The sequence below is a fragment of the Erythrolamprus reginae genome, chromosome 2 (genome assembly GCF_031021105.1).
Source record: "Erythrolamprus reginae isolate rEryReg1 chromosome 2, rEryReg1.hap1, whole genome shotgun sequence".
NCBI classification, from domain to species: Eukaryota; Metazoa; Chordata; class Lepidosauria; order Squamata; family Dipsadidae; genus Erythrolamprus; species Erythrolamprus reginae.
The window spans coordinates 276,697,998-276,713,472 of NC_091951.1; positions in this window are offsets into that span (position 1 = coordinate 276,697,998).

A 15,475-nucleotide genomic window follows, 5' to 3' on the forward strand; every position below is an offset into this window, starting at 1 on the left:
TAGTTTCAAATTGACGTTTTACTTTTTTTTTTGGAAGGAGGTTCATACTTTGTATCATGTGCAAAAAAATCTGCATAACTTTGTGGGTGCTATTTGATAACTATGACAGGAAGAGAATCAGAGGGGATAGGATCAAGAGGAGAATTCTGACTGTGTGATCACCTCTCCCCCTTTTTGAATGTGCAGCAATATTCTGTCCTTACACAAATGAGTCAAACTTTGCTCACATGATCATAAGTGCTATCTTGAGTTTATGACACACACATTCCTCACACACCTTGGCATTGCTTAGCAGTGTGCTAAATGACAGCGCATCTAGACTTCTTTAAGGGCTATGGGTATTGTTGTGGTTAGCTCTGGCCCAGCTCTTGCCCCAAGGATTGTGGATGTGGGGGAGACATCCACATGCTGCAGGCCTGTTTTGCCCCCAGTGGAATCTGCTGATGAAGGCTCCTCTGACCAAGAAGACATGAGTGACAGGGAGGAGGAGAGTGTGGCAGACAGCTCAGAAGGAGATCAATTATCTAGCTCCTCCTTGGATTCAGAACAAGAGTTAATGATACAGCCACGCATGCGGAAAGCGATGCATAGGCAACAACAACTGAGAGATTATTATCAAAGAAAATGAGGCCACCTGTGGTTGGGTGGTGCTGTGGTAATTAGTGAGGCTGCTATAAATAGCAGCCTGTGGGTTTGGCCATTGTGGAGGATTATCTGATCGTTGTGTTTCGTGACTGCTTTGCTGACTTCTTTTGTGTGCTGATTTTCCCCCGCTTTGAAACTAAACCAGAGCAAAGTGTGTTTCACTTTGTGAAAGAAGAAGGACTGTGAATTGCCTCACAGCTGCAAGCTAAGTATCACAGAACTGATAAGGGACTTGTACAAATTACCAGTTTGTTTGGAGACGAGTGCTCTTTGCTAAACAAAATGAGTGCTGCATTTATTTGCATTTTCGGTATAAAGAACATTGTTTTGAATTGTCAAACGTATGTGTGTCTGAAATTTGTACCTGTGAATTTTTGGGAGGAGTCTACCAGAGAGCCCGACAGAACAGGGTATCATACAACATTTTCGCATGTTACTACAAAGTTAGGTATCTACTTGTACAGCTGTTAGCACACTGGAGAAATTATTAGAATTGACTGTAGGTGTGAAAGTATATAAGTTATTTTTAATGCACAGCCACATAGTAAAATAGAAGTGTGATTATGGGAAGTAAACCAAGGTAAATATTACATTTAATCATGAACTTGGGAGGATGGTGCATACTTGACAGAATGAAAACCAGGTCCTTGAAAAAGAAAAGAGAAATCGTCCCTTCCATGTTAAGATATGAAAAATGAGAATACTTGAAAAAACAAAACAAAGATATAAGATTGAGCATACTTTTGCCTAGGGAAAGAGCCAAATATGCTGCAAAAAGGTATAATCACGAGCTTGTATCCTGGTAATATTTCGTTGTAGTTCTCATTATTTTTTAATGATCTAAGGGAAAATAATTCAACATTTTTACATATGATTCTTATATTAATCCTAATTAATTAATGATTCATATATTGATCCTAATTCTAGGTCACCTTTAATTTCAAAACAGATGACGGATATCAGAATTTATAAATCTGTTCACTGTCACAGTTTTGAATGGATGAAAGGAGACACCATTCTTATCTTTTATATGTCAACATCTCAGTCTTTCCACCTCCAGAATTCTTGATAATGGATTTTTAAAAACCCACTTCATTTTAACCTTTGCTGTAAAATAAAATCAGGCTTATAGAACTTCACCTAGAATGCCTCTTTCCATATTTTTCTTAAGGCATATTTAACTGACACATTAATTCACTTGGAAAAGTATAATTACATAGAAGGGGTACCATAGATCAGTAGTCATCGATACATGTTTATAAATCATGTAAACACAATACTTTTGTTAATGAGAGGCAAACATGAATCTGATAAGGCCGTCACCCATTAACGTTCGCTTTTAGCTCTCTACCTGAATCACTGAAATGGCCTTTCATCTGTCTACATTTCCATCTCTCACTTGTTCTACTATTGTTAATCTATATTTTTGTCTGGAAGGCTTCCCATTTCCCCAACCTCAATATACATTAATTTTTATCATTATCATCATTGCAGTAAATCATTTTGTTCCATAATCTATAATACAGAATAACAGAACAGACTAGACTAGACTACACCACTGTTCCCTGTAAGCTGCGCATGCCTGTGCACGCGCACCCCAAAACACCACCCCCGTGCACCCTTTTCCCAGGGTGTGCATGGAGCCATGGCCACCCCCGCCCCCCTGCACCTCCGCCCCCCTCACGCCCCTGGATTCTTGCCGCTGCCCCTGCCCACCCGCCTGATCCGCCTCTCTTTCTCCTCTGCTTCCTGCCTTGGGCGTGTGGCTCCTCCCGCAGCGGGAACGCCCGCCACGCTGCTCTCGCAGTCCTTTCGCCGAGAGCGCTTTCGTCCTGGACTCTCAGCGAGGGGGCTGCAGGAGAGGCGGGGCAGGTGTTCTCACAGCAGAGACAGGCGAAGGTGATTTTCAATGTCAGGCGTGTGGGGGCGCGCACTCCCCACCCTCCTGCCAGCCCACCCGGAACATTCAAAATAACCTTACACCACTTCAGGCAAATGATTATTCAACATCTTTTAAAAAAAACTTCCAGTGTTGGAACATTCACAACTTCTGGAGGCAAATTGTTTCAATGATTAATTGTTCTGTCAGGAAACTTTGTCCTTAGTTCTAGGTTGCTTCTTTCTGTGATTAATTTCCACCCATTGCTTCTTGTTCTACCCTCAGGTGCTTTGGAGAATAGCTTCACTCTCTCTTCTTTGAGGCAGCCCCTGAGATATTGGAACACTGCTATCATGTCACCCCTAGTCCTTCTTTTTATTAAACTAAACATACCCAGTTCCTGCAACCATTCTTCATATGTTTTAGCCTCCACCTCACTAATCAGCTTTGTTGCTTTTCTCTGCACTCTTTCTAGAGTCGCCACATCTTTTTTACATCGTGACATATCAATATATCCCTCGATCAGTATATCCCTCGATGCAAAAAAAAATACCAGTAAGATTTCTAGTTTTAGGTTGGTAGGATTTTGGGGACAGGGGTTTGGCAACCAGGATTCATACCTATGGTGGACATGAGGGCCAGTAGGGTTTTTGTTTTGCAGCAGATAGTCCAAAGCCACAGTAGCAGAATCCACAGTTTGCACAATGGTGATCCCTAGGATTTAGATTCTGCATCCCACTTTAGTGCTGAGAAAGACTCCTACGTGAAGTGATAAAGAGAGTCTACAAGACATTGATAGACCAGAATAGAAAGTCTTCCCCCAACGGATGAAGAATTCACTCCCATTAGCCCCCAAATATTAGTCCCATTGGCTGGAATGATAAGAATGGAAATACACCTCCTTTAGATGGCACATGATTTGCAGGATAACTAGGCTCTAGCAGAAAGTGAAAAAAGGCCAGATATAAATTAGGAAATCTTATAGTTATACTTCAGAGGTGAGTTGCTTCCAGTTCAGATTGGTTCTTTAGAACCCGTAACGGGAATTTCTCCTGGGAGTGATTGCTGGCTGGCCACACACCCCAACCAGCTCTAATGGCGGTGATGGAGACTGCCATTTTATTTTTGGCTTCTGCGGATGTGCAAAAGCTTGTTCATCAGCACTATGCATGCACGCATGTATGGCATGGTCATGCGACGCACAATGCGCATGCACCCAAGCAGCACAGGAGGAAGCGAACTGATAGCAAGGTAAGTTAGAACCCATCCCTGTCGTACTTATAAAGTCACAAACCAGGCTTTAGTTTTTCATATTCTAGAGTTGTTAACCTGATCCTACGCAGCTTCTGCTCTGGCAATCTCACGCTACTCACCAGAGCCTACAAAACTTTTGACAGACCCATTCATCTGTCTGGAACCCATACCGCATCTTGGACATCAACACCCTTGAAAATGTCCAAAGATACTTCACCAGAAGAGCCCTTCACTCACTCAAAACAGAATATCCTACGAAAGCAGACTATCAATCCTAGGTCTAGAAAGCTTAGAACTACGTCGCCTAAAACACAATCTAAGTATTGCCCACAAGATCATATGCTGCAACGTTCTACCTGTCAATGACTATTTCAGCTTCAATCGCAACAACACAAGAGCACGCAACAGATTCAAACTTAATATTAACCGCTCCAAACTTGACTGTAAAAAATGAGACTTCAGCAACTGAGTTGTTGAAACATGGAACTCATTACCTGACTCAGTAGTGTCAACCTCTAACCCCAAACATTTTTCCCTTAGACTCTCCACGATTGACCTCTCCAGGTTCCTTAGAGGTCAGTAAGGGGTGTGCATAAGTGCATCGCTGTACCTTCCGTCCCCTGTCCAATAGTCTCTCCTTATCTCATTTATCTTTTCTTCCTTTCAAATAATTTCTTTACTTATATTATTACATATCTTTCTCTTCAATGTGTATTATGTATTGGACAAAATAAATAAATAAATATAAGGAGTCAGGCAATTAGCTGTGCCTGAATCAAACAAAAATTATCAGTAAACAACAGTCCAATTAAGAAATGGCCAAGATCATTCCCATCAACACTGTCATGGCAAATCACTAGTACATAAACCATTTATTCTTATAGATGAAGATGTTATGGAATATTGTTATTTGAAAATGAACTTTCAGAGGTGAGAAAAAAAACAATTTATTCCAATGTCTCTCTTCTAAACTGGGAATAAAATGGTAATATTGGCCAGATTTGAGGGCTCCTTGGTGTTCTCTGAGCTTGATTATTTTCTTGTAGTGCTAGTCTGACCACCAAGGTCAGAGGGCACAAAGAATCCCGCAATTCAACCCTCGACTATACATTTTCTCTACTGAAATACTATAGAATAGAATACTTTATTGGCCAAGTATGATTGGACTCACAAGGAATTTGTCTTTGATGCATATGCTCTCAGTACTATACTATTGTTGAAGCAGCCCTGACCAAGGTCAGCTTCTACAAAGTTTCACCTCCTGGTAAATGCATTTTTTCTGCAAATGATCTCTTCTTCACTTTGTTACTGGCTATCCGTGTGCTGCTGCTAACATTCCCAATGAATGAAGCAGGGAACATGCCTCTACCTCAAGGTCATAATTCTCTATGCCAGGGTTGGATATGGTAGGGCCTACAAATATGCTTTCCCCAGCGCTGGTGACGCTTGATTGTTAGGTTTCTGAATTGACTAGTTGATTGGTTAATGGAAGATTGGTGCATATAAAGGATCAAATGTCTGAAAATGGTTATATACGTACAAGCCTGTCTGTCTGTCGGTCTATCTGTCTGTCTGTCTCTCTTTCTCTCCAACTGTATCCTAATTTGCTGTTTCAAGAGGTTCTGAAATCTATTTTTTAGAGAATCTGAAATGTAGTTAATAAGGCATTGAGATTATCCCAGTTTAGTATTATTTTATTATTTTCAATTGTAATAAAAATTGCTTTAATTTAATTTTATAATAAATTTTTCTTTGTGTCTTGAATTGCAGCTTCCCAGCATTATTTATTTATTTATCTACTTATTTATTTATGACAGTTGGACATACAAATTTTCTAAATAAATAAATAGATAGATAGATAGATAGATAGATAGATAGAAAGATAGATAGATAGATAGGTATGCACGTACGTACGTACATACGTACATACATACATACACACATACATACATACTATGATTTAATCTCTTTCTTATATCATGCTATTGCATTTTAATAATAAAAGGTAAACATTTTCCATTTTTCTTTAACAATAATAACACACACACACACAGACAAAAAAAAGGCAGGATAACTATGCTTCCACAGTGTTGAACATATTCCCTTCCACACAGAAATATCTCTTCCCTCACCAGTATATAAATTTAAAAAATTATATGACTGAGTATCTCACACTGTAATCCTAAGTGGCTCACAGCAGTCAACATGAACCATAAAATAACACCATTAAAATACATTGTACCTTTTCCATCAAGACATCACAATCACCCCTACTGTTGTCCCTATAACTCAACTTGCACCTGTGCAGGTAGCAAAATCTCGTACTGATTTTGAGGTTTTTTGCTAGGATGCATGTGCAGAAGCAAAAAACCTCACTGAAACACTCACACACATGCATCCCTGTGTGAGATTTTATTACCTGCACAGGTGCAGGAAGCAAAATTGTGCTTGAATCAGCCCTTGTGCGCCAGAGCCGCGGAGCTGCATACAATTTGCTGTACCTGCAGAAACCCCCTACTAAATAGAATGCCATTCTGGAGGCTACTTCTGTTGACTGCTGGCTGCTAGCACTTTGATAGTTTGATCCTGACCAGTTCAAAATGGACTTCCATCCTTCCGAGGTAGGTAAAATGAGAACCCGGATTGTTGGGGGAAATACACTGATTCTGCAAACTGCTTAGAGGGGACTATAAAAGCACTGTGAATAGGTTATACAAGTCTAAGTGCTATTGCTGTTTCCTGGCTGTTGACCAGAGCTATGCATTGGTCTGCTCTTCATGTACCTATATGGAAAACCCAGCTAAAATTCAAACCAGGATTGGGATAGAGGGAGGCTTACAAGATCTGACTGTCTCAACAGGTTGTGACTGTCTTAATGACCATAAGCCAAATCGGGTAGAATGTGTAGGAAGAAGACATTCATAATGATTTCCCTCCTATCAACATCAATGAGTAAAAAAAAGCTAATAACCCATGTGGGGAAGTCCAAGCTATGCAAACTACAAGGTACACCAAAAGTTAGAACTGAAACATAGCATAACACTATCAGCGTATCTCCAAATGGAAACTGCTTAACCACTTAACCAAATGACTCCTGTGGTTGATTGATGGCTGGTTTCTCTCATGCCTTATGGCGTGGTGATGAACTAAATATTTCCCCAACTCAGACCTCGTATAGTAGGTAGGACCCTTTTATGTCTTTGCAATGCAAGATGCTGATTTCCAATTAAATCCCTGGTCATGGCTGGTGAATTTTCATTCTTTTTTTTGCTTGTAGAAACATAGAAACATAGAAGATTGATAGCAGAAAAAGTCCTCATGGACCATCTAGTCTGCCCTTATACTATTTCTTGTATTTTGTCTTAGGGTGGATATATGTTTATCCCAGGCATGTTTAAATTCAGTTACTGTGGATTTACCAACCACATCTGCTAGAATTTTGTTCCAAGTATCTAACACTCTTTCAGTAAAATAATATTTTCTCACGTTGCCTCTGATCTTGCCCCCAACTAACCTCAGATTGTGCCCCGTTGTTCTTATGTTCACTTTCCTATTAAAAACACTTCCCTCCTGAACCTTATTTAACCCTTTAACATATTTAAATGTTTCGATCATGTCCCCCCTTTCCCTTCTGTCCTGCAGACTATACAGATTGAGTTCATTAAGTCTTTCCTGATACGTTTTATGCTTACAACCTTCCACCATTTTTGTAGCCCGTCTTTGGACCCGTTCAATTTTATCAATATCTTTTTGTAGGTGAAGTCTCCAGAACTGAACACAGTAGAATTTGTTTTTACAATTAAAATTCATTGCAGTATCATTTAAAAAAAAATCTGTTTGTATGTGAAAATAATGTGAAGGATTTTGAAATTTCCATCCGGGCAAAGTCTAGATTTTAATTCTCAGAGCCTTTGAAAGAGCTGTTCTGCGACATTGGTGCCAGAATGATATAATAATGACTACTATCCAAATAATTGGAAGCTAAGTAAGTGCATTTGTTTAAACCTTATTGTATGGAAGCGAGTACATTAATGCAGATCTAAGAGATACATTAATGGATTTAACATTGGCAATCAGAGCTAGGGTCATATAAATCAAACAACATTGCATTTGGTCTAATGTATGCTTATTCATTCATTAGCATCGTTCAATGCGGATGATAAATATTAGCAGTGAAAGCTTCAGTGCCAAAGATACTTTCTTCTAATAGAGCTATAATTGAACAATAATGATGACACTTTTATGAATCATAATAACTTGTATTGATTTGCACTTGGGGGGTTGCAGAAAGCTTTTTCAGCCGATTTAGAGCAGGATATGGTTACATTATCAGACAGTGAGGGATGGAAAGACGAAAAGAAAGAAATTGTTAAAGAGAATTGACTGCCTGCTGATGTAAGCCTGTTTTGACTAACCGCTAAAAGCTAAATATAGGTAATTTTTGTTTCCATTTGCATTTTCTTGAATTTCACAGGAAACTTGTCCCATATACCTGCTATGGTTTAGTCACATGACACTTTTTTGTAGAATGGAATGAATCTGATGAAAATGTTTATAGGTAAGACAAAACAAAGCAGTTATACTTTATTTCGTTTATATTCATATACATGCTTGATAAAATAAATAAATAAATAAATAAAAAGTAGATCTACCAAAGAGATGCCCAGATTCTCTGCCAAGCTCTTCTCCATCACTGCTATCTTACTTTTTAACGTATTTATTGGTGACAATGGTGACAATGCTGGACCAAGGCATAGTGCCTGAGGATCACAAGTACAATTATTTTTCCATGTATTGAGCTCATTCAGGAAGGGGGCCTAATTAGAATCACTATATCGATTTTGCCTAGCATCTAGGAAAGTAAAAGAGCTAGCATAGTATAGCATTTAGATTTATATACCACTTCACAGTACTTTACAGCCTCTCTAAGCAGTTTACAGAAAGTGAGCATATTGCCCACAATCTGGATCCTCATTTTACCAACCTCAGAAGGATGGAAGGCTGAGTCAACCTTGAGCCTGGTGAGATTCGATCTGCCAAACTACTGGCAGCCAGTGATCAGCTGAAGTAGCTTGCAGTACTGCACTCTAACCACTGTGCCGCCGAGGCTCCACAACCCTGGTTCCCAACATGAGGCCCACGCCCCAGAGGGGGGCAATTTGATTTTTAATAGGGGGTAATTGGAACCTTGTTTAAACCAAGTTAATGGCTTTTTTTAGCCTTCGTCCCCATGAGTAGGAGTTCACCTTTTGAATAGTAAGACTTAAATATCATGGGGAGGGGGGGCATGAGGATTTTAGAGATGCTTAGATAGGGCATGGGCAAAAAAAGGTTGGGAACCACTGCTCTATAAGCTTGCTTTAAACTTCTTAGATAATGTGGTTAGCTCTGGCCCAGCTCCTGCCCCAAGGAATGTGCAGGTGGATGTGGGGGCAGGCCTGTTTTGCTCTTGATGGAATCTGCCGACGAAGCCTCCTCTGATCAAGGAAGTGTGAGTGAGAGGGACAGACAGGAGATCAATCATCTGTATCATCCTTGGATTCTGAACAAGAATTAATGACATATCCACGCATGCATACCATGATGCTTAGGAGACAACAACTGAAGGATTATTACAAGAGAAAATGAGGCCACCTGTGGTTGGGTGGGGCTGCTGTAATTAGTGCTACAGATAAAAAGAACAGTGTGCAGGTTTAGCCTTGTGGCAGTTTATCTGATTCATTGTTTCGTCAAGATCATGGTTTTTGTGCTGTTCAAGATTGTGTGTGGACTCTCTGGACTCAGTTTCCCAGTTATTAGGTGAGCAATTGGATTGCATTTAACCTGTGCCTTGTGTGTACCAGAAAATCCCTTTGACATTTAAAAAGGGAGCTGTTTCTGTTTTTCTGTTTATAAAAACTTTTGGGTTTTCCTTTTATCGTGTGGTGTGTGTCTTCCTGGACTAATTACCCTGTAATTATGGGTGGTTGAAACATGCTGGCAGAACAGATAATATGTTGCATTTTATTTTGCATTAGCCCTATTCTTTTCTGCTCTGCTGAGGACTCTTTGAAAAACCGTCTTTTTATTTCTTTGGTTAAAATTCTTTTATTGATGAACCAAATAAAGTCTGCCAAATTTATATTTCATAGGTTCACACTGCTTTCTTTGCTGTTCTACTAAAATCCAGAAATGGAATCCAAGACTTCTGGTGGCCAGCTGCTTGCCTGCTATTATTTTTAAATCCTGTAAAAAGAGAAAAATAATTCTTGAGATGCTAAATTAATTGAGATAATAATTGGGAGACCATAATTCAAATACACAGACTTTGTTAGGAAAATAATAGTCACCAGTGAAGGCTTTCCTTGAAGTGTAAATTATGATTTTGCTTGGCTATTTTTGTGTTCCTTAAGGTCTTTATCCTTTTTTAATGGATGATATTTACATAACACAACTAGGAGATACTTATAGCTAGTTTGACCCAAAGACTAGAGAATGACACAAGCCATAAAATGTAGAACAAATGACTTGGTAACCCCCACTCTTTTTCTTCCCCCCTCCCTGCTTTCTGACATATTATTGACTGGTTTTTCTATAATGTACCACCAGGGGAAAAATATTTTGGAATTTTCTTCACTTTAAGTGAAGGTTTGCTTGGGTGAGGTATGGCTTAAATGGCATTCCGTGTGCATTAACTTTCCAGTTTGTTTTCTCCTCTGAAGTAAACAAATGGCTGGAGACAAATGTGTCTACTTTATGCAATATTTTATGTGTGTGGGTGAAATCCAGGAGGATGTCTGCTTTATCTAGTTCCTTCAGTGATATATTGCTCCTAAACCACACAGGCAATGTAACATTCTAAATATATGTGATCCATTATTGTGAAAAAAAGAAAGAAAAAGCAGCAGGCGTGATGCTAGGCAAACGTTTACATAGTGGCAAGGTTTTTTTTCGCTCACTCTATTCTTGGTTTCAAGGATGAAAAACTATATATCTACTCCCAGTTATTACACGAACATTTTAAAGAAATTGTGATAAACAGAGTGGGGTATGAGTTGTTTTTTTTAAAATGTATTTGTTTTGTTTTTGTAGGAAATTGTACAACATAAATAATCTGATTTTAAAAAACAAACCCAAACTCATATATATATATATATATATATATATATATATATATATATATATATATATATTTGTTTTCGTAGATTTTCACGGGTATATGTATGTAGATTGTTCTGAATTTGGGTTTTGCCCCGTGTAATATTTTGAGTGTCTATGCGACTTTTTGGTGAAATCACATTCACCATCATCAGGCTGAAGTTGTAAGCTTCGTGCTGCTGTAAATATAGGAAAAAACTAAATTACTTTCCAGAACAGAACACGTATATAAAAGAATAATCATGGAGGCCATAGAGATAGAAAAACACCCCCTCAGCATAAACAAACGAGATGACACGTCCCGCCTATCAGAGATTTGGAAACCAACCTTGAACAAAAAAACATATCATAATCATCACCATGTCAATCCTTCAACTAAATGTGATTCCACCAACCAATCAAATCATTAAAACATAGCCACCCAATCTATTTGCTACATTCAAACCAAATCTCCACCCCCACCACTATTTATAAGGAACAAATGGCAGTTGCAAACAAACTATATTTACAGCAGCACGAAGCTTACAACTTCAGCATGATGATGGTGAATGTGATCACCGAAACGTCGCATATTACACGGGGCAAAATATTACACGGGGCAAAACCCGAACTCAGAACAATCTATTCTACTTCATTGAAATATCCCTCATGTTCCACAAGAGCTGGCTCTAAGAATCTGCAGAATTCAGCCTATATTTGAAATTTACCTCTTTAGCAATTTTCCGTCAAGAGTGTATAATTCTTTTCCAGGTAATAGCCTTACAATTAGGAATTTAAAAAAGCCTTTTTAAAATGTCATGGTTCTTTGTTGTCTAATTTAGTGAAGCCTATTAAATCATCAAGGTTGGATTATCACTCAGGTGCAGTTTTAGGTAGTGAAATATTAATCATATAATGTTAATTAACATTAACCAAGTAGCTAAAAAGAATGCATTAAGAAACCTTTATGTTGGTGGTTGAATCATTTTCTATGTACAGTATATGTGACCATTCCTGAGAGACCTCACCTGAAGACTGATTAATACAGCATGTTTTATAACTATAATAGAAAGGAGATTTATTTACAAGAAATATACTCCTGCGCTAGCCCAGAGGTTTTGCCGAGCGACGGCAGGTTAAAGTCCCCCAAGACAATAAGTCTGGGAAATCCTACCGCCAGCCCAGCTACCTCCTCGAGCAGCACAGGCAGGGCTGTTGACACGCAGCTGGGAGGCAGGTACGTGAGCAACAAGCCCACCTGAACCCTTAAGTCCAACCAGGAGAGACTCACAACACACAATCTCTGGAGCAACGAGTCTATACAGGCAAAAGCTCTCCCTGGCTATAATAGCCACTCCTCCCCCCCCTTCCCTGGGGTTGGGGCTTATGCCATATCTGAAACCTGGCTGGGCAAATTTCAGAGAGAGGAACTCCTCCCTCTGGACCCAGCCAGGTTTCAGTCACACATGCCAGGTTGGCCTCCTCATCCAGGATCTAATCCCGGATGAGGAGAGCTTTATTTACCACTGACCTGGCATTAAGTAGCAACAGCCTGAGCCCAGGGCCAGAGTTACACTTGTCACCAGTGCCCTGGGGTGAGCTCATGGAGCTGGAACATGGGGTCATTATTAAGCAACGATCCTCTCTTCCCCTGGAACGGCTAGCTCCATGGCTCCCCAGCAAGACCAGAATATTCCGACCCTCTGTCACCCTAGAGGTAGCTGCCCCCTCCCGCTTTTCCAGCATCAGGTATGCCAAGTATTTCATTCATACCATATTCATTCATCTCATCCACACCATAATCCCACCCACCTCTCCCATCCCATCCTACCCATCCCATCCACACCCATTCAATCTGCCCCATTCATTCCAATAGTCATAAACATCCATCATTGAAACCCCCCCAATAGTGATTAAAAATATAATTAATAGAATAAAATATAATCAATACAATTAATTAAAACACTAATAAAATAATCCCTCTAAAATCGATTAAAAAACAATAAACATAAAACATAAAAACATAGACAAATAGCATAGAAAATCATTAAATTAGCAATAGTTCTTATCGAAAAAAAGAGAAGAGCAGCAGCAAGAGGGCAGCAGACTCCAGGTTGGCTTAGTTCTAACAAGGTCCAGTGCCAATATATGAGTCTCAGGGTACAATAGTATCTTATCTTATCTTATCTTATCTTATCTTATCTTATCTTATCTTATCTTATCTTATCTTATCTTATCTTATCTTATCTTATCTTATCTTATCTTATCTTATCTTATCTTATCTTATCTTACCTTATTTTATTTTATTTTATTTCATCTCATCTCATCTCATCATTTTATTTTATTTTATTTTATTTTATTTCATCTCATTTCATCTCATTTCATCTCATTTCATTTCATCTCATCTCATCATTTTATTTTATTTTATTTTATTTTATTTTATTTTATTTTATTTTATTTTATTTTATTTTATTTTATTTTATTTTATTTTATTTTATTTTATTTTATTTTATTTTATTTTATTTTATTTTATTTTATTTTATTTTATTTTATTTTATTTTATTTTATTTTATTTTATTTTATTTTATTTTATTTTATTTTATTTTATTTTATTTTATTTTATTTTATTTTATATTTGAGGTTCGTGAATATGTGACCTCTACTAAGACAGTTATTAGTTGGTTATTGGTTAAAAATAAGTTCGAACAAACTGTGTTTGCTACATTCTTAGCTGGGGCAGAACAATTCTAGGCATTGACCACTCTATTCCTGAAGTCATATTTTCTGCCGGTGGGTTTGAAGCGGTTTACCTTGAGTTTGTATCTATTGTTTGGGGTTGAAGCTGAAGTAGTTGTTGACAGGTAGGATGTTTGTTTATTCATTCATTCATTCATTCATTCATTCATTCATTCATTCATTCATTCATTTATTTATTTATTCATTCATTCATTTATTTATTTGTCCAATACACAAATACAAAGGAAGAAAAATAGACATGTAGTAATATATATAAGGGTAATAGTGAACTTAGAGGAGAGGATATATGAAAGAAAGAAAATATATATGATAACAGGAGAAGTTCCTGAGGACTGGAGAATGGCCAGTGTTGTGCCTATCCACAAGAAGGGCAGTAGAGAAGAAGCTGGTAACTACAGGCCAGTTAGCTTGACATCAGTGGTAGTTAAAATGATGGAGACTCTACTCAAAAAGAGGATAAATCAGCACCTAAAAAACAATAACTTATTGGACCCAAATCAGCATGGCTTTACTGAAGGCAAATCATGTCAGACTAATCTCATTGATTTCTTTGACTATGTCACAAATGTGTTGGATGAAGGTGGTGCCGTGGATATTGCCTACCTGGACTTCAGCAAAGCCTTTGATACGGTTCCACATAAAGTGCTGATAGATAAATTAGTGAAGATTGGACTTAATCCCTGGATAGTTCAATGGATTTGCAGCTGACTGAAGCGTAGACATCAGAGAGTTATTGTTAACGGCGAGTATTCTGAGCAGAGTCAGGTTACAAGTGGTGTGCCACAAGGGTCCTATTCTGGGTCCTATTCTTTTTAATATGTGTGTGAGTGACATAGGGGAAGGTTTGGTAGGGAAGGTTTGCCTATTTGCCGATGACTCTAAAGTGTGCAATAGGGTTGATATTCCTGGAGGCGTCTGTAAATGATTTAGCTTTACTAGATAAATGGTCAAAGCAATGGAAACTGCAGTTTAATGTTTCCAAATGTAAAATAATGCACTTGGGGAAAAGGAATCCTCAATCTGAGTATTGAATTGGCAGTTCTGTGTTAGCAAATACTTCAGAAGAAAAGGATTTAGGGGTAGTGATTTCTGACAGTCTCAAAATGGGTGAACAGTGCAGTCAGGCGGTAGGAAAAGCAAGTAGGATGCTTGGCTGCATAGCTAGAGGTATAACAAGCAGGAAGAGGGAGATTATGATCCCGCTATATAGAATGCTGGTGAGACCACATTTGGAATACTGTGTTCAGTTCTGGAGACCTCACCTACAAAAAGATATTGACAAAATTGAACGGGTCCAAAGACGGGCTACAAGAATGGTGGAAGGTCTTAAGCATAAAACGTATCAGGAAAGACTTAATGAACTCAATCTGTATAGTCTGGAGGACAGAAGGAAAAGGGGGGACATGATCGAAACATTTAAATATATTAAAGGGTTAAATAAGGTCCAGGAGGGAAGTGTTTTTAATAGGAAAGTGAACACAAGAACAAGGGGACACAATCTGAAGTTAGTTGGGGGAAAGATCAAAAGCAACATGAGAAAATATTATTTTACTGAAAGAGTAGTAGATCCTTGGAACAAACTTCCAGCAGACGTGGTAGATAAATCCACAGTAACTGAATTTAAACATGCCTGGGATAAACATATATCCATCCTAAGATAAAATGCAGAAAATAGTATAAGGGCAGACTAGATGGACCAGGAGGTCTTTTTCTGCCGTCAGACTTCTATGTTTCTATGTTTCTATAGATGAGAGAAAGGAAAGACAATTGGACAGGGGACGAAAGGCACACCAGTGCAGACAATTTTGTGTACTATGCTTAGGT